Genomic DNA, 19928 nt, shown 5'->3' with positions numbered 1-19928 from the left:
GCGTTGCCTCTGGCATATCCTCTCCTGGGTGGCTATAGCGGGTGACATTGTGGCACGAGGGCCTGGTCGGCACAACAACCAAGGCAAGCAGATGCCAATACTAGAATTTAATTCAGAAATTTCCTGGCCAGGAAGTCAACCCTTCCAAGAACAAATACAACTGACCATCCCACGGACAAAGCCAAAACAATGGAGGTGGGATAGAGTGTATAAAATGGAAAGAAATGAGAATGAGAGGGCTGACTTAAAGCATGAGGTTTGAAAACTGTTGTGATTTAGTGGAAGGTATAGATTTAAATATCTATCTTTAGGAATATTACCCAGTGTAATATGTTGGCACGCCGCAAGGGTAAGTTACCTGAGAAATTTACTATATTAATATATTGAACATTGCATAGTTTTGTATAACTGCCTGAATATTAAATTTCAAAGTTTTGAAGTTTCAAAGTACATTTATTATCAAAGAATGTATAAATTATACATTCTTGAGAATTGTTTGCTTATAGGCAGCCACAAAGCAAGAAACCCGAAAGAATCCAATTTTAAAAAAAAGTCCAACAGCTGATGCACAGAGAAAGGGGAAGAAAAAACACAAAATCATGCAAACAACAGAAGCAAACAACAACATCCTGAACTAAAATGAGTCCTTAGATCAAATCCTGGAGTAGGCCCGCAGACTCGGTATCAGTCCATCATATTAGTGGGCACAGAGCACGGCAGCCAGGGCTGTCTTCATAGTCTCAACGCCATAGAGGGAGGAGTGACCATTGCAGAGAGCGAGCAAAATCTGCTCTTGCCTTTGATCCCAACACGCTGTCTTCCCAGTTTATCTGGGCCAGCGTTTAAATTGTCCAAACCGTGTGTAGTACCTTGCGGTTGGACCCGGGCACCGCTGCACTGAAAAATCTTCGGGCCTGGAAAGCACTGCCCAGTGACTCGCTCTGGGCACAGAACGTGCCACCCAGATCTTGCCATCCAGCCCGAAGCCGCTCTCGATTTCTCCAAATCGGCTCAGCACCCCGAGCGATCCAACCTTAGACCCGAGCCAGTTGTACAGTCATTGGAACTCTTCTGCCTCGACTCCCCCCTGCATGGCTCACTCCATCTGCATCGATTCTGCAATGTACCAGCACAGTTCATCCCTTCACTTGCCCCTTCATTATTTGCGGTGATAGTTTACCACAATTTACTTCAGAAAAAGGTGTGATTAGTCATGTTTTTAGTTGAATTTCTTGCCTTTTGAACTAACTGTGAGCTGTCCCATGTGTTTGGTAGTTCCATCTTAAACCCGGGATCAGAATATTAGTTATCTAAGAAATTGCAGGTTAAGTAATTGAAAATTAAGACCATAAGCCATAGGAGCAGAATGAGACCATTCAGCACTGTTATTCCATCATAACTGATTTATTATCCCTCTCATCCCCATTCTCCTACCTTCTCCCTGTAACCTTTGACACCCTGGCTAATCAACAACCTATCAACCTCACTATAACTATACTCACAACACACTGGAAGAACTCAGCAGGTCAGGCAGCATCCGTGGAAACGGTCAGTCAACGTTTCGGGCCGGAACCCTTCATCAGGACTGTAGAGGGAAGGGGCAGAGGCCCTATAAAGAAGGTGGGGACAGGGTGGGAAGGAGAAGGCTGGTAGGTTCCAGGTGAAAAACCAGTAAGGGGAAAGATCAAGGGGTGAGGGAGGGGATAGGAGGGAAAGGTGAAGAAGGAATAGGGGAAAGCACAATGGGTAGTAGAAGGAGGCGGAACTATGAGGGAGGTAATAGGCAGCTGGGGGAGGGAGCAGAGTGAAACTGGGATGGGGGAAGGGAGGGGGAGGGAATTATCAGAAGTTGGAGAATTCAATGTTTATACCAAGGGGCTGGAGACTACCCAGACGATATATGAGGTGTTGCTCCTCCAATCTGTGTTTGGCCTCATCATGACAGTAGAGGAGGCCATGTATGGACATTTCCGAACGGGAATGTGAAGCAGAGTTGAGGTGGTTGGCAACCAGGAGATCCTGTCTGTTGTGGCGGATGGAGCGGAGGTGCTCGACGAAGCGGTCCCCCAATCTGCGTCGGGTTTCACCGATGTAGGGGAGGCCGCACCGGGAGCACCGGATGTGATAGATGGCCCCAACAGACTCACAAGTTAAGTGTTGCCTCACCCGGAAAAACTGTTTGGGGCCCTGAATGGTCCACTCCAGGAATCACTATAACTATACAATGCCTTGGTCTCCACAGCTGTCTGTGGTAATGAATTCTGAAGAGTCACTTTCCGCTGGCTAAAGAAATTCCCCCTCATTATTGGTCTAGGATATGATTATTCTAGTCAGTTCAGTGCTGCTCGATGAGAACTGATAGCTTTATACCAGAGAGGATTATCTGAGGCCCTGCAAGAACTTGAAAGAGACAGTCCATCAATACCGTGTGCCTGATTTAAGCAATTTTCAGCTCCCCCATTTACAGTTACTCATGTCACGATCAGAGTGTGCCTGTCACAACAGGTTTTCTTCATTGCTTTAAGATCCATTGTTTGTTTAGGCAGCTTAAAATTTAAAGTTTGTTTTAATTTTTTTGAAGTATATAATATTACTTGGCAAAACATCAAGTTGTTCAGGGAAGTTGCTGTCGGATTTTTTTTTTGGCAGCTTTTCGATTATTTCTCCTGACATTAACATGTCAACACTTGAAACTGTCCAAATGCAATTTTATTCTTCTGCTGATGAATACTTTTTGCACCTTTTTGTTATTTTTATCTCAAGGAATGTGCTTTCTTTCATCCTAACATTTAATCATGAATTGTTTCTGGTGTGGTGTGAATGAAAACTCATCATAAAATACAATGAGAATAACAAGTGATTGGACGGCCTTCAAGTGAAACTCATCTGTGACTATTATTAAAACCGCTTCTTTCAAAGTAGTGTAACTCTTTCAGTGCAAAACTTAGCCTTTTAACTATTAACCACTAGTGTTTGAATAATGGCAGTATAGACTCCGTGAACTGAATGATGTAGATTGGATTCTGGTTAATTGGGACAGCCATTTATTTGGGAGAGCCATTTATTTGGGACAACTCTTAAGGAACAAAAACTAACTGTGAAAATAGCTGAGATTCTCTTCATTTATTTTGGATATTGTGTTGCTTAATTGGGACAGTGGACTGTTGCTGAACAGTTTCTAACTAGTGTCAGTTGTGTGCATTTGCTTGGCCATTAGACACTATACTGTGCCTCAAGCACAAGGTTTTTAAATAGCATCACTTGCTTGTGTTTGTTTTCAAAAACAGTGATTTTTGTCACTGATAATTGGTGAGAAATATTCAGTAAGACAATTCAGAACTGTTTTGCTCACTGCAGTTCCAAGCATTCAGACTTAAAGATGCCAGAAACGTCTGGGAGTGCAAATGAAATGATTTCACTATTTCAACAAGTTAGGAACTACAAAGAATTTGAAGGTATCAACAATTATCTTGAATGTTACAATGAAAATGGTGATTTGGAGGATACAATCGTCAAAAGTAGTCCATTATCCATATTAGAAGTCTGCACTGATTTTGTTCATTTACTGTCAATCAAAAGAACATGGCAGCATACACTGGATACATTTCTCTGTCGATAATGATTAGGAGCTAATACAGTTTTATAGTACTGTAAATAATATTGGTAGTGTTCTAGTTTGTTCTGTATTTCACTAACTTTGTACTTTTTCTAACTCAGTTTGCCTTTTTATACCCTTTCAGCTATTTCCATGAAAAATTGACTAATTAGGGCAGCTGCTTAATTGGGCCAAAAATGTACTAGCCTCGAAAGGTGTAAATAAACCAGAATCCACTGTATTAACTATTGCTGCCTGAAGAACTGCAGTATAGATTCTGGGAGCAAAATGATGTATACCAGTTTAAGTATGCATTGATTTCACTGTTCTTACATGCAGAAGGTGACCATAGAACATAAAACCCAAAATATATCTTAGAGCTTTAAAACACTACAGTACAAAAACAGGCCCTTCAGCTGGTCACAATCTGCCAAGTACTATTGACCGGCACCTGGACCATAGCTCTCCTTATCCCTCTCATCCATGTACCTATCTAAATTTCTCTTAAGTATTGAAATGAAACCTACATCTACCTCTTCCTTTGGCAGCTTGTTCCACATACTCCCACCTCCCTCTGAGTGGAAAAGTTCCCCATCATGTTCTCCTGAAATACTTAACCTTCATCTCTCAACCTCAGTGGAAAAAACCTGCTTGCATTTACCTAACTATACCCCTGATAATTTTGTATACCTCTATCAAATCTCCCTCATTCTTCTATGTTCCAGGGAATAAAATCCTAACCTGTTCAACTTTTCCATGTAACTCAAATCTTCAAGTCCTGGCAACGTCTTTGTAAATGTTCTCTGCACTCTTGCAATCTTATTGACATCTTTCCTGGAGGTAGGTGACCCACAATGGACAAAACACCCCAAACTAGGCCTCACCAATGTCTTATACAAATTCAACAGAACATCCCAACTCCTGTACTCAGGACTTTGATTTATGAAGGCCAATGTGACAAAAGATTTCTTTTAAGACCCTACCTACCTGTGAGGCCACTTTCAATGAATTATGGATCTGTATTCCCAAATCGCTCTGTTGTCTGGGAGATACAGAGCTTATCGGTTTCACCACTGTAATAAGTGAACTATTGTTTCTCCACCTGGGTTGACAAAGTAACGTGTGATCAGTGTCAGTAGGCATGAAGTAAATTGCTCACACGCTTAAGAACACATGTATGTACAAGTCCTTTTCTAATCATACAGAAATTACATGACAGCTTGTCACAATATATCATCTGCTCTTGGCATGTAGCATTTTGCAATCCTTTCATTTTGAGAAAAGCTGAAAACAGACATCCTTGGGCTAAAATTTTGTGTTGAGCTTTTTGCTGCCCGACTTGTTGAACTCCCCTGGCATTTTGTGTGTATTTATATGAAACACCCCGGTTTCCTTGGCTCCGTAAGTCTAGGGAAGACAACCTCTGGCCCCGCCAAACTCGTGACATTGAGGCTTGCTGGATCCCACCCCAACCCTGGTCTGTGTGGATGCTGTGTTAATTGCTACCCTGTTACAAATTAGTGCCATGAAATAACAGACAGTACAGTGCATACGATTAAAGGAATTATATTTATGAATCTCAACTGAAGGGTTAGTAAAGAATAACAAAAACAGCTCATTCTGATTAAACAGTCAAATGTGTACAAATTGGAGCTCAGCTTGAACTTCTCGGTCACTCATGCGCTGGGGCCTCATTCAATGTGAAAGCACACACCACCTTCCAAACATCGCTCGCAATCCATCTCGAACGAACAAGTCTCCCACCGGATCATATGCTACGACCGTTTTCCTCAGCATATTCTCTCTTCATCTCCTCTCGAACAAAAGCCCAACCCAACCTTGGTGTCCCTCACCAGAGAAACCTCCCCTTAATCCAACCATCTTAATTGGGTGGCACACATTTCTCCTCATCTGTTATCTCCAACAGTAATCCAAACAAGCATGAAAGCAGAACAGATTGCTCTTACAGAACTGCCAAAATGAAATACATACAGCATAACAGTAAAAATATGAACCAGGACATTACATATGCATTTATAGAGATACAGCATAGAATAGGCCCTTCTGGCACAAGAGCTCCCGATTTAACCCCAGCCTAATCACCATAAGACCATAAGATAGAGGTGCAGAATTAAGCTATTTGGACCATTGAGTCTGCTCTGCCATTTAATCATGGCTGATCCATTTTCCCTCTCAGCCCCAATCTCCTGCCTTCTCCCTGTAACCCTTCATGCTCTGACTAATCAAGAATCTATCAACCTCTGCTTCAAATATACCCAATGACTCGGCCTCCACATTCGCCTGTGGCAACAAATTCCACAGATTCACCACTCGCTGGCTAAAGAAATTCCTCCTCATCTCTGTTCTAAAAGGACACCCCTCTATCCTGAAGCTGCATCCTCTGGTCTGGACTCTCCCATCACAGGAAACATCCTCTCCACATCCACTCTTTCAAGACTCTTCGACATTTGATAGGTTTCAACGAAGTCACTTCCCATTCTTATGAATTCCAGAGAATACAGGCCCAGAGCCATCAGATGACCACCCTTTCAATTTCGGAATCATTTTCATAAACCCTCTTTGAACCTTCTCCAATGTCAGCACATCCTTTCTTGAATAAGGGCCCAAAACTGCTCACAATACTCCAAGTGAGGCATCACCAGTGCTTTGTAAAGCCTCAACATTACATTCTTGCTTTTATATTCCAGTTCTCTTGAAATAACATTGCATTTGCATTCCTCACCACAGACTCAACCTGCAAATTAACCTTTCAGGAATCTGACACAAGGATTCCCAAGTCCATTTGCATCTCAGATTTTTGAATTCTCTCTCATTTAGAAAATAGTATATGCTTTTTTTTCTTCTACCAAAGTGCATGGGTATGCACTTCCTGTCACTGTATTCTATCTACTAGTCTCTCCTCCATAGAACAAATAGTCCTTACAGCATGAAGAAGGTCACTATTTACTGTTGTATGGAATTAGAAATAAATATGGTTGCTAATGAAAGTGTAAACGGATGGGCCTGGAATGTCTGTCACTCCACCAAATAAAACAGCCTTAAGATAATGACTTCGAGTCAATTAAGCCTTTTGTCACTATTATATGAAGACCATTTTCCAGTGACAAAATAGACATTAGATAATACAGTGCCTCTCAGTGCTATTCAAATGAGCATATACTTACCATGCACCATTTTGATCAGTCTCCTCTGAGGATTGTCACCTTATCGTGACGGAGGGGCTGATGAACTTCTGAGATCCTGAGAGTGACGTCACCTGGAGTTTGGCATCTGTGCTTAGTTCTTGGTAGGGTCATCTATAATGGTGAGGTCAAAGGGGAGTTTTCAGACAAAGAGCGATCCAACCAAGACCTCACCGGTGGAGCTGGTGGAAGATGATGACACATCACAATGGCGGTGAATATGGAGGAAGGCTGCAGCAGTGAAGGGTCCCCAGTCATCTTGTATTCCAAGCCACCGGACCCTGACCCCATCCTGTCAAGGACTGTGTGGTGGCTGCCCATGCATCAGCCTCCCCCTGTTGAACAAAGTCATGCCCAGGTGTTCTCTATTAATGTAGATCCTGGATCGGCCTCTACAGCCACCCGAAGAGCAACCAACAGCCAGCACCTTAGGGGAACATCTTACTTGAGTGAGGGCACTACAACTACAATTTTGGTTAATATATTGGAATTTCAGTTGAACACGGCCTGGAGTACATTGTGCAGATGTCTGACACAATTACTACCTCAAACAGTATTATTCCCATGCAACACACACAAAATACTGGAGAAGCTTAAGCAAGTTAGGCAGCATCTATGGAAGGGCATTAATAGATAAAGTTTCTGGTGTCAGGACCTAAATGAGGGTCTTGACAAGAAGTATTGACTGTTTATTCCCTTTCATAGATGCTATGTAACTTGCTGAGTTCCTCCAGCATTTTGTGTGTGAGATTCTCTTGTGTTAATGTTATTCCCATGCAAGGTTCCTGAAGCTTTGTCCCTGGAGTAACAATTGATGGGAAGTCCCTAGTCAATTCAGAGACCATAGCACAACAATGATCTGGGACCTCACTGTAGTAACTTGATATCTGGCATTTATTCTTCAGTCTCCACTCCTATGATCCCTGTCCCAGTCCATCTGTCCAAAGGCAGAACACTTTCTATGATGCACTGATTAAAATTGGTAAGATTCAACGGGGAAATGCAGAATTTCTTTAGTGCCCTGAGGAAGCGGAGACATGGGTGAGCTTTCTTGTCCATGACATCAATGTGGCTGGACCAGAATAGACTGTTGTGATGTTTACATCTGGGAACTTGAAGCCCTCGCCCTCACCCTCACCCTCTCAACTTCGACACCATTCGTGTAGACAGGAGCAGGAGCATGTGCACCAACCCCTTAGTGAAGTCAATGACCCACACTGTTGTTTGGTTGTTGTCATGACACCATGCCTCTAAGCTTTCTATCTCCTTCCTGTATTCTGACTGAAGATATGGTCTACTATGATGGTGTTATTTGCAAACTTGTGGATGGAGTTAGAGCAGAATCTAGCCACACAGGGATGTTTACAGGGAGTCTAGTAGGGGACAAAGGACACAACCTAAGTATATTGGGGTATTGTTTAATAACTTTTCAAAGTGGACTATACTACAAGCCCTTTGTGGACTATAGGTTCAAACCTCTCTTATTGCAACAAGTGCAAGAATGCAACGCTTGTTGACTTAATGAACTTGAAGTTCTCAACCCACTCAATCTCAACCCACTGTCGCCAATAGAAACCCTGATCTCCAAACCGTAACTCCAGCCAATTATCTGGTAGGTGATCCTAGTCTAAGGTGTCAATTAAGCCAATATTCACTAGCCCCTTGTTCTCCAATTCTCTCTTCTCCCTGGCCTTGGGCTGGTTTCATCTGAGAAAAAAGATAACTCCCATTCAGTAATAAAGCCCCACCAACATACCACTATGACAAGTGTCAAACACATCCATCAGCACACCAGAATATAGAGCCATAGAGAAGTACAGCACAGAAACAAGACCTTCAGCCCATCTGGTCCATTCCAAACTATTTAGACTGCCTACTCCTATTGACCTGCACCGGGACCGTAGCCATCCCTACCCTGATAATCCATGTACCTATCTATACTTCTCTTGTGTCGAAATCGAGCTCACCTTACCACTTGTGCTGGCAGCTCATTCCACACCCCTATGAATCCCTTGAGTGAAGAAGTTTCCCCTCATGTTCCCCTTACTCTCTTGCCTTTCACCCCTAACCCATGACCTCTGGTTGTAGTCCCACCTAACCTCAATGCTAAGAGCCTGCTGGCATTTACTCTGCCTACACCCCTCATAATTTTGTATACCCCTATCAAATCTCCTGTCAATCTTCTACATTCTTTCTTTCTTTTCTTTTTAAATCTTTTTATTAAATAAGTATACAAAAAGGTAAGCCATATAGACACTAATACATTGTTAGAATATAATAAAATTACAGAAGATATTAATACAAAAAAAATTACAAACAATGTAATTTAAACATAACATACCAAGGTAACATAATAGTATACTAATTTTATATATATATCAATGGAGAAAAAGAAAAAAAAAACCCAAAAAAACCCACCGTGCAACTAACTAAAAGCAACGCAAAGCAATGGGCTAACTTGAAACCAAACAGAGTTAAACTTAAAATCACGTCCTCAATCCCGACCTCCATTAAAAACAGTGAAAAAAACAAGAAGGGTATATATTACATTAAATGAAAATATTGAATAAAAGATCTCCAAGTCTGTTCAAATTTAAATGAGGAGTCATAAAGATTGCTTCTAATTTTCTCCAAGTTCAAGCGTAATATCGTCTGAGAAAACCAAAAAAAGGTAGTTGGAGCATTAAGCTCTTTCCAATGTTGTAAGATACATCTTTTCGCCATTACTTCTACATTCTATAGAGTACAGTCCTAACCTCTTCAATCTTATAATTCAGGTCCTCCAGACCCAGCAACATCATTGTAAGTTTTCTCTGTACAGTTTCAACCTTGTTTACATCTTTCCTGTAGGTAGGTGACTAAAACTGCATACGATATTCCAAATTAGGCCTCACTGATTTCTTGTACAACTTCAAAATAATATTTAAGTTTTGGGAAATATGCATGTGGGACAGAATGACAGTGTAGTGGTTTGTGTAATGCTATTGCAGATCAGCAACTGAGGCCACTTGATTAAGTACAGGAGGTACCTAATGAAGTACCCACTGAGTGTATACAGTGGTATGCAATGCAAGATTTGGATCAGGTATTAATTAAACTCTGATTTGAAGATACCTCATTTAGAATTATTTTATTAAATTCCATCTGAATAGCACATCTGAAGTTTTAAAGTTTTGAAAATTGTGCAATGTTAAGCTAATATGGTGGCAAAATTATCTTTCCGGCTCACTTTTGAAAAATGTAATATCATTACTCAAATGATTGCCTAAAAAATTATGTTATTGGAATCATAAATCCCACAGTGAATCACACACAACTTTACACACTAAATCTTACCTCTCCAATTACAACACCATTTGAACATCTAAGAATTTTTATTGCATAGTTTAGGCAGTGGTTTAGGAAGCCTTGAGTCTGGATTGGAATTAATTAGAGATCCCTCAGCCATCTTTAGGAGTCCTGTGTGAAATTGATGTTACAAGACCAGAAAATAATTTTGAGCATAGTAAGCAAATTTGTCTCGAGCTTGCCTTTTCCAAATTTCCCTCCCACATTTGAAAAATTCTTTGGAACCCCTGATGAGACCAGGCAGCAATGGAAAACACATGTTTGCTCTAGTGTAGTCTGTCTTTGCTGCTTTGTAAGAGTTGACTCAGCTGACCTGGTTGTGTTTAGATGAAAGAGTGGTAAGAAAATTAATACTGTAAAATTAACCAAGACTGGAGGGCATGAGGAGAGAATAACCGGGAAAAAGATCCAGAAAGTTTGGCATTAATGGAGTAAATTTAGCCACACTGACCACAAAAAGACAAATGACAAGCTGTAAACACGAGGAATTCTGCAGATGCTGGAAATTCAAGCAACACACATCAAAGTTGCTGGTGATTGCAGCAGGCCAGGCAGCATCTCTAGGAAGAGGTACAGTCGACGTTTCGGGTCGAGACCCTTCGTCAGGACTAACTGAAGGAAGAGCTAGTAAGAGATTTGAAAGTGGGAGGGGGAGGGGGAGATCCAAGATGATAGGAGAAGACAGGAGTGGGAGGGATGGAGCCAAGAGCTGGACAGGTGATTGGCAAAAGGGATATGGGAGGATCACGGGACAGGAGGCCCAGGGAGAAGGAGGGGGGGAAAGAACCCAGAGGATGGGCAAGGGGTGCAGTGAGAGGGACAGAGGGAGAAAAAGGAAAGTGAGAGAAAGAATTGTATATATAAGTAAATACCGGATGGGGTATGAGGGGGAGGTGGGGTATTAGCGGAAGTTAGAGAAGTCAATGTTCATGCCATCAGGTTGGAGGCTACCCAGAAGGAATATAAGGTGTTGTTCCTCCAACCTGAGTGTGGCTTCATCTTTACAGTAGAGGAGGCTGTGGATGGACATATCAGAATGGGAATGGGATGTGGAATTAAAATATGTGGCCACTGGGAGATCCTGCTTTCTCTGGCGGACAGAGCGTAGGTGTTCAGCAAAGCGATCTCCCAGTCTGCGTCGGGTCTTGCCAATATATAGAAGGCCACATCGGGAGCACCGAACGCAGTATATCACCCCAGCTGACTCACAGGTGAAGTGTCGCCTCACCTGGAAGGACTTACCTGGCAGGGAACCGCCGGTGATCTGGAGGGCCGAGGTTCCAGGACAAGGCTATCCCATTGCACTCCGGGTGTGCTGACGCCTGCGATGTTTCCAAATGTGGGATACTGGACTGCAAAATTTGTGGTAACAAGCTGCCCCATATCCCTCTAAAGCTTTGCTGTTCATGTACTTGTCCAAATGTCTTTTAAACATTATCAGTCCACCCACTCTACCATCTCCTCTGGTGGCTTGTTCTACTCACCCACCACTGTCCCTAAGTTTAAAAGAGTGAAGGGGTGGAGGGGGTCTCATTGAAATCCACCGAATATTGAAAGGCGCAGACGGAGTTGATGTGGAAGGGATGTTTCCAATGGCGTGGGAGCCTAACACGTGAGGGCACAGACTCGGAATACAGGGATATCCATTTAGAACGGAGATGAGGATGAATTTCATTAGCCAGGGGGTGGTGAATCTGTGGTATCCATCACCACAAGCAGCTCAGGAGGTTAAGTCATTATATATTTAAAGGGGAAGTTGATAGTTTATTGATTAGTAAGGGCATCAAACATTATGGAGAAAAGGCAGGTGAATGGGGTTAAGAGGGGAAAGAGATCAGAAAGATCAGCCATGATTGAATGACGAAGTAGTCTCAATTTGCCGAATGGCCCTAACACTGCTGCTATGTATTATGGAAACTTAAATCACAATATGTATAATTAGACATGGAGTAGAACAAAGTCTGGAGATGAAAAAAAAAACTCCTAGGAATGGCAAAGTCTACAGAAAGCCCAGTCTAGCACAGGCAAAGCCCTCCCCACCATTTAACACATCTACAAGGAGTGCTGCCACAGGCAAGCATCAAGGATCCACATCACCCATGGCATTCCCTTCCTTGCCACTGCCATTGGGCAGCAGGTACAGAAGCCTTAAGTCCCATGCCACCAGGTTCAGGAACAGTTATTACCCTACAACCGTCAGGCTCCTGAACTGGTGTGGATAACTTCACTCACCAGCACTCTGAACTGATTCCACAACCCCCAGACTTATTTTGAAGGACTCTTTGGAACTCATTTTTCAGTATTATTTTTATTTTCCATCTATCACCACCCAGCTTCTCACTTCATCCTCCCTCCCTACCCACCCACTCAACTTCTCTTACCACATTCTAGCTTGTAATCCTTGCCCTCCTGACAACTTAATATTCTATCTTTTCCCCCTTTTTTTTCATTCCTAATGAAGGGTCTAAGCTCAAAATGTTGACTGTTTATTCCTCTCCATTGATGCTGCCTGACCTGTTGAGTTCCTCCAACAATTCCTCCAGATTTCCAACATCTGCAGAATCTCGTGTTTTATTTGCACAGTTTGTCTTCTATTGAACAATGGTTATTTGTCAGTCTTTGTTTATGTCTAGGTTTTTGTAAATTCTGTTGTATTTCTTTATTTTCTTGGCAATACCACAAGAAAATGAACCTCAAGGTTCAATGTTAATGTATTTTGATAATGAATTGTACTTTGACTCTGACTTAGGAATGTAATGTTGACATTGGCTAAGACACCCTGGATATTCTAGTTTATTGTCATATACACAAGTTCACAGTAAATTTATTAACAAAGTACACATACAGTACGTCACCAGACGTGGGCATACACACTATTTCTAAGAAACACAATAGAATCAGTGAAAGACCATGCCCAACAGCACAGACAAACAACCAATCTGCAAAAGGCAACAGCCATCTGGATATAATAATAGAGGATAAATAAGCAAGATCAACTCACTTAATGGATATAGCCATTCGAAACACACATAACTTACAGAAATCGATAAGTGAAAAACACCAGAAATATGCTGAATTAAAAGAGGAAATTGAAAGACTTTGGAACATGAACAGGGTATACATTGTCCCAATAGTGATATCTACAACTGGTGTCATCCCAAAGACACTACACAATAGCATTAAACAATTAGGGCTATTCAGTAATATCCATGTGAATCAAATAAACTCGTCTTGGGCTTCCAGCGGGTACAGGTGTCGATTATAACCAATGTTTCGATGGCAAACTCTGCCATCTTGTCATTGGAGGGGTAATAACTGTTTTGAACATGGTGGTGTGAGTCCTGAGGCACCTGTACCTTCCTCCTGATGGCAGCAATGAGAAGAGGACAATGGCCTGAGTGGTGGGGGTCCTTGATGATTTCTACAACGGTGCGCACATAGATGTGCTCAATGGTGGGGAGAGCTTTACTCATGATGGACTGGGCCATATTCGCTACTTTTTGTAGGATTTTCCACTCAAGGGCATTGGTGTTTCCATACCAGACTGTGATGCAGTCAGTTAACATAGAAGTTTGTCAAAGTTTTATATGTCATACTGTATCTTCGTAAACTTCTAAGGAAGTAGAGGCGCTGCCTTGCTTTCTGTACACGTGTACATGGGTGCAGTGATAAGCATACCTGCAGCAGCTTCAAAGGCATAGAGCATCTGAGCCTGTGCAGTGTACTTTTGGAGAAACCACCTGAAATCATTTATGCAGATTCCTAAGATAATAAATAGCCCACACTGAACTATGCCTTGTCAAAAAATGGCAAAATTCAAAGTAAGTTTATTATCGGTGTACATCTATGTAACCATACACTGCCCTGTGATTCATTTTCTTGCAGGCATTAACAGTATAACAAAGAAAAACAATAGAATCAATGAAAAACTACACACAAAGATGGACAAACAACCAGTGGCCAATAGAAGGCAAACTGTACAACTACTAAAACCAAATAATAAATAAATAACACGAGTTATTTATTAAATAAATAACATGAGTTATAACAACTACTAAAACCAAATAATAAATAAATAACATGAGTTGTAGAGTCCTTGAAAGTTGTGGAAGATACTCTCCACAGCACATCTACTGAAATGCTTTAGATATACCGAATCTTTACAGACTGTTGTAGAATCAGCTCAGAGTTGAGATGAGTGAAGTTATCCATGTTGGTTTAGGAGCCCAATGGCTGTAGGGTAATAACTGTTCCTGGACCTGATGGAGTAGGACCTAAGGCTTCTGTGCCTCCTGTCCAATGGTAGTAGCAAGAAGAGGGAATGGCCTGGATGGTGGGGGTCTTTGATGATGTTTCAGGAGCCTGATGGTTGAAGGGTTCTTGAACTTAGTGGTATGGGATGTAAGGCAAGAAGGGAACAGACATGGGAAATGCTTCACAACGGCACTAACAGTTTCCATAATTTTTCCATTGACTGACAACCCTACATTAATGTAAGATTATATGTTTTAGCGCCTGTGTACCAATGCACATGTCGACCCAAGTAACGGGAACCAGAAAAGGTTTTCAGTCCTACTCCCACCTCAGACGACCTCTCCAAGCAGGCAGTCAGCGTAACTGATGCACCTGAAAGAGCAGGATTGTGTAAGGCCAGAATCCGTCAGACTCCCCCTGTTCTTTAAGTATTCAGTAATGTAATCAGAATGGAAAATTGTAACTTCTGAATTAAGGCTCTCAAAATAACTAATGAGCAAACTAACCTTGAAGTGAGGGAGGAGTTTCTGCAATGCTTTATTTCCAGAAAGATTCAAATTTTACCAAAATGTGAAATGACAGAATGAAAATGTCATTAGATTCTACTCATTCACTTCATCTCTGATCTGATTCTGCAACCTGCAGACTCACTTTCAAGGACTCTACAGTTCAAGTTCTCTATAATAAATGTATCTATCAGTATCATTTATTTATATATTGATTGATTTGTAGTGAGAATTGGCCTTTCTGGCCCTGCAAGCTGTGTCACCCAGCAATCCCATAATTTAACTCCGAGCCTAATCACAGGACAATTTACAATGACCAATTAACCTACTAACTGGGTATGTCTTTGGACTGTGGGAGGAAACCTACGCATATCTCAGTATTATATACAATATATCCATATATGTAAATTTATTCCTTTACTTGCACAAGTTGTCTTCTTTTGCACATTTGTTGTTTCTCACTCTTTATTTATACGTAGATTTTTTAACACAAATTGTATTATTTCTTAACTGTAAATACTTGCAAAAAATGATTCTTTGGGTTGTATGTGGTGACATCTTTGTATCTTGATGATAAATTTTCTCTGTGCTTGGTGCAGTTATGATTAATGGCTGAATTTTCTTTAAACAAATTGAAATCATCAATTGAAAGAAAAACTCCAAGATGTGATACTGCAATACAGTGGCTCAGAAACTCTGGCCCTGCATATGATGTAGTCAATCAACTATTCAGTGAATCCTGGGGGAACACTGGCTTATGCTCAGATTGCCCAGGTAATATCAGAGATGAAATTTCAAGCTAGTTCATTAGTCATACATCTGCCGGTTAAACAAACCTACTATTCTACCCATTCTCTATGTACTGAATGGGAAAAAAAAGGAATGGCAGGCTGATGTGAAGAGGTTTCTGAAGGAGCTATTGTTAGACTATGATTTCTTTTTAGGTTTTAAATAGAACAATTGGTGCGTAAGTTAGTAAGGAGAGCTGAAATGAGTGTTCCAGGTTATGAAGTTCACTGAATGACTACAATAGCTGTAGTTATTGGAACTAAAAAAAATCTATTGATTTAATTAAAGTTGAAAGCATTGATGAAGTATACATAAATGAAAGCATTTTAAATGTGTGGGTAAAATATTGTCCAGTTGCTGCTGTGGTAAATCAGAATCAGGTTTATTATCACTGACATAATATATGTTGTGAAATTTGTTGATTTGGGTTCTAATACAGTACAAGACCTAAAGAAGTACGATGTAACAATAAGCGACACATATAAAAATAAATAAGTAGAACAAAAAAACGAGCAAAATAGTGAGGTAGTGTTCCTAGGTTCATAGTCCGTTCAGAAATCTGATAGTGAAGGGGTAGAAGCTGTTCCTGAAATGTTGAGAATGAGTCGTCAGGTTCCTGTACCTCCTCTCTGATGATAATAATGAAATTGTAATGAGTGAAGAATAGTAATGATGGGTGCCGTCTTCTTGAGGGACCACCTCTCAATGCCCTTGATGGTGGGGAAGTTTGTGCCTTTGATAGGACTGGCTGAGTTTAGAACCCTCTATAGCTTTTCCGATCCTGTGCAATGGAGTCTCTATACCAGACAGTGATGCAACCAGTCAGAATTATCTCCACAGTACGTCTGATGGGCACGTGGCCAAATGGTTAAGGCATTCGTCTAGTGATCTGATGGTCGCTAGTTCTTGAACTCAGCTGTGGCAGTGTGTTTGTGTCCTTGAGCAAGGCACTTAACCACACATTGCTCTAGTGTCTGTGTGAGGAGTGGCGTCCCACACAGACTTCCAATCTGCACCTTTTAAGGCATGAAAATGCCCGACGCAGGCCTCTCATGGTCTGAGTCAACGTCAAAAATTATCTGTAGAAATTTGCGAGTCTTTGGTGACAGACCAAACCTCCTCCAACGTCTAATGAACCATAAGTACACAGAGGTTTTTGTCCACACTTGTTTGAATGGAGATATACAGAAACTTCTGTAAAGTTGATAGGGCTGTAGAGAATGCATATGGTGTGTTGGCCTTCAATAGTCAGGAGACTGAGTTCAAGAGCCACGTGGTAATGTTGCAGCTCTATAAAACCCTGGTTAGACCACACTTGGAGTATTGTGTTCAGTTCTGATTGCCTTATTATAGGATGGATGTGGAAGCTTTAGAGAGGGTGCAGAGGAGATTTACTAGGATGCTGCCTGGATTAGAGAACGTGTCTTATGACGATAAGTTGCTCAAGCTGGGACTTTTCTCTTTGGAGCAAAGGAGGATGAGACAATAAGCGGTGACTTGATAGAGGTGTACAAGATGATAAGAGGTCCAGATCGAGTGGACAACCAGAGACTTTTTTCCCCAGGCTGGAAATGGTTAGTACAAGGGTGCATAATTTTAATGTGAATGGAGTAAAGTCTACTGGGGGGGGGGTGTCAGAGGCAAGTGTTCTACACAGAGAGTGCTGGTTTGTGTAGAATGCCCCACCAAGAGTGGTGGTGGAGGCGGATACAGTGCATTCGGCACATTTAAGAGACTCTTAGATCAGCGCATGGATGAAAGAGATATGTAAGGCTATTGTATCTTTTCCGTACTTTACCGGTGGAGGTGGATGATAATCAATTCAGGGAATGGGACAAATGGATTTCCCGCTTCATTTGGCAAGGAAAGAAACCTAGAATTCGATATAACACCTTACAGTTAGGGAAGGAAGGAGGAGGTATGGTTCTTCCTTGCCTGAGAAATTATTTTTATGCCTCACAGATAACCCCTCTGTTATATTGGTGTAATAGGGAATATAAGGCTAGATGGAAGGAAATAGAATTTGGATTAGTTGACAGTTTTCCTCTACAGGCCTCAATAGCTGACAAAGGATTGATGGCCCAGTTAGAAAAATTTAAAAACAGTTGGATAAATCTTACATTAAAAGTATGGCAGAAGGTGGTTAATTCATGTGGAGTTAATAACATGTTAAAACTCTTTAGATGGTGTGCATATGATACCGAATTCCTTCCCAACAGAGGAGGTAAAAGATTTGAGTTATGGATAAAGAAAGGTCTTACAACCTACCTCTCATTTATAGATAAAAGAGTATTACAAAGTTTCCAAATCCTGCAGGACAAACATGGCCTAGAACATAATGACTTTTTTAGGTACCTTCAAGTACGAAACTATGTTAACCAGAGTTGTAGATATACAGACCTATCAACAGTAGAATTAGAATTTTTCAAGATTCTGAATTCGGCTTGCAGTTCAATATCTAGTAAATCAGTTTCTCGAGTATATAATGCACTCTCCCATGCTAAAAATGTAAATACACTGTATAATAAAGAGAAGTGGGAGAAAGAAGCGGGGTTGGTACTTTCAGAGGAGGCTTGGGGGATAATCTGCAGCTTTCAATGGTCCTCGACTAATTCTTTGACTTGGAGAGAACATTGTTGGAAAAACATTATAAGATACTTCAAGACCCCATATCAGGAAAAATATAAAGATACAAACGTGACGTGTTGGAGAAGGTGCGGCTCCAAGGAGGCAAATCATTTTCATATTTTCTGGGATTGCCCTAAATTAAGTCTATATTGGGAAGGTATTCATAGAACATTAGTTAAGGTACTTAGGTCCCAGATACCTCTGAACTTTGAGACGCTCTATTTGGGGCATGTATTGTTTCTTGAACAGAAGGAAGATATAAAGTTGCTGCAGGCCCTCTTAGCGGCAAGAAAGAAATCAATCACTAGAAAGTGGCTAAATCCAATTCCACCTACATTAGAAGATTGGCACGAAATTATCTTGGAAATATTTAAAATGGAAAAGTTGACTTATTCCCTGAGAATTCAAAAAGAAAAATTTTATCAAATCTGGAATAAATGGATTGTGTATATAACCCCAATGCGAGCAGACTTTAGATGACTCTCCTAATGATTTATACTGCTCTTCTCATCAACACAGTAATATTGCTAACGTAAGCACCCCTAGTCTAAATGTCTTTTTTTTTGTTTTCTTTTGGAAAATAGAGAATTAACACAAGTAAAGGGAAAGATTTGGGAAAGGGATAAAAAATGGAAAAATTAAGTAAATAAGTACATAGGGATTGGATAATTATGTCTGCGGGCAGGAACTAGCACGAACAAATTAGGATATAAACACCTACAATGGTTGTTACATAGGCTTATATACAACATTTTGGACCAGTGGAAATGGTCCAGAAGAGTTATATGGAAACTATTAATACCATTTTTCTGAACAACTAATACCATTACTTAGCCTAATAGATTAGAATTACCACAGTACATATTTATCTATTTAAGTGTCTAATTTCCTTTTATATCATCTCAATGTGTACTTAAGAATGTATAAATAATTATAGTTTTATACATATAAAAAAATGGAAAAGGTTATATGTGTGAAAAAGTACATGATATTTGTGAACTCCTTATCCAAATAAAAATAAAACTAAAAAAAAAAGAAATATGTAAGGCTATAGAGGAGGGAAGGATTAGATTAATCTTAGAGTGGATTAAAAGATGGGCACAACATCAGGGGTCTATCCTGTGCTGAAATGTGCTATGTTCTATGTTCATCTCTATTTCAGTTATCTGATTGTGTCAGAGAGTTGGTTATTTATATGTAGTAATAGACTGCAAGATTGATAGAAAGAGTACACTTCTTTGCCCAACATGTGTTGATGTGACATCATATCATCAGCACAAGATGTGCAAGGTCAGAAAACAGAATGTTCCCCATTAAAATGACCAGGGACACTTAATCTTGACATGTACAACCAGCGAACCAATCTGAAGCTTAGAATCCACATTTTAGCCAACAATTATGAATGGAAAATTTGTCAGAATGGAAAAATTTGTCCTATGCTTTCCTGACTTTTTTGAGGCCTTGTCAAAAAATGAAGTAGAATTTACAGTGCCAGAAATCCCATAAACTCTACAGTGCCATAAATACCGTAAACTCCAAAGTCCCGTAAAAACTGTAAACTCCAAAGTCCCATAAATACCATAAATGCCACAGTCTCATAAATAC

The 19928-nt window shown here is 40.7% G+C and overlaps 1 protein-coding gene and 1 non-coding gene across 2 annotated transcripts in view; both read left to right on the top strand.

Moving 5' to 3' along the window:
• Nucleotides 1-19928, top strand: part of me1 (malic enzyme 1, NADP(+)-dependent, cytosolic) — a 481492-nt gene that overhangs the window by 299382 nt on the left and 162182 nt on the right. The window lies entirely within an intron of this gene.
• LOC134343153 (U1 spliceosomal RNA) lies at nucleotides 11381-11545 on the top strand. The gene has a single exon (XR_010017195.1). It is a non-coding gene; the product is annotated as a U1 spliceosomal RNA (small nuclear RNA).

Source organism: Mobula hypostoma, chromosome 2 (assembly GCF_963921235.1).
Source record: "Mobula hypostoma chromosome 2, sMobHyp1.1, whole genome shotgun sequence".
Taxonomy (NCBI): Eukaryota; Metazoa; Chordata; class Chondrichthyes; order Myliobatiformes; family Myliobatidae; genus Mobula; species Mobula hypostoma.
This window is presented reverse-complemented; position numbering and strand designations above follow the sequence as displayed.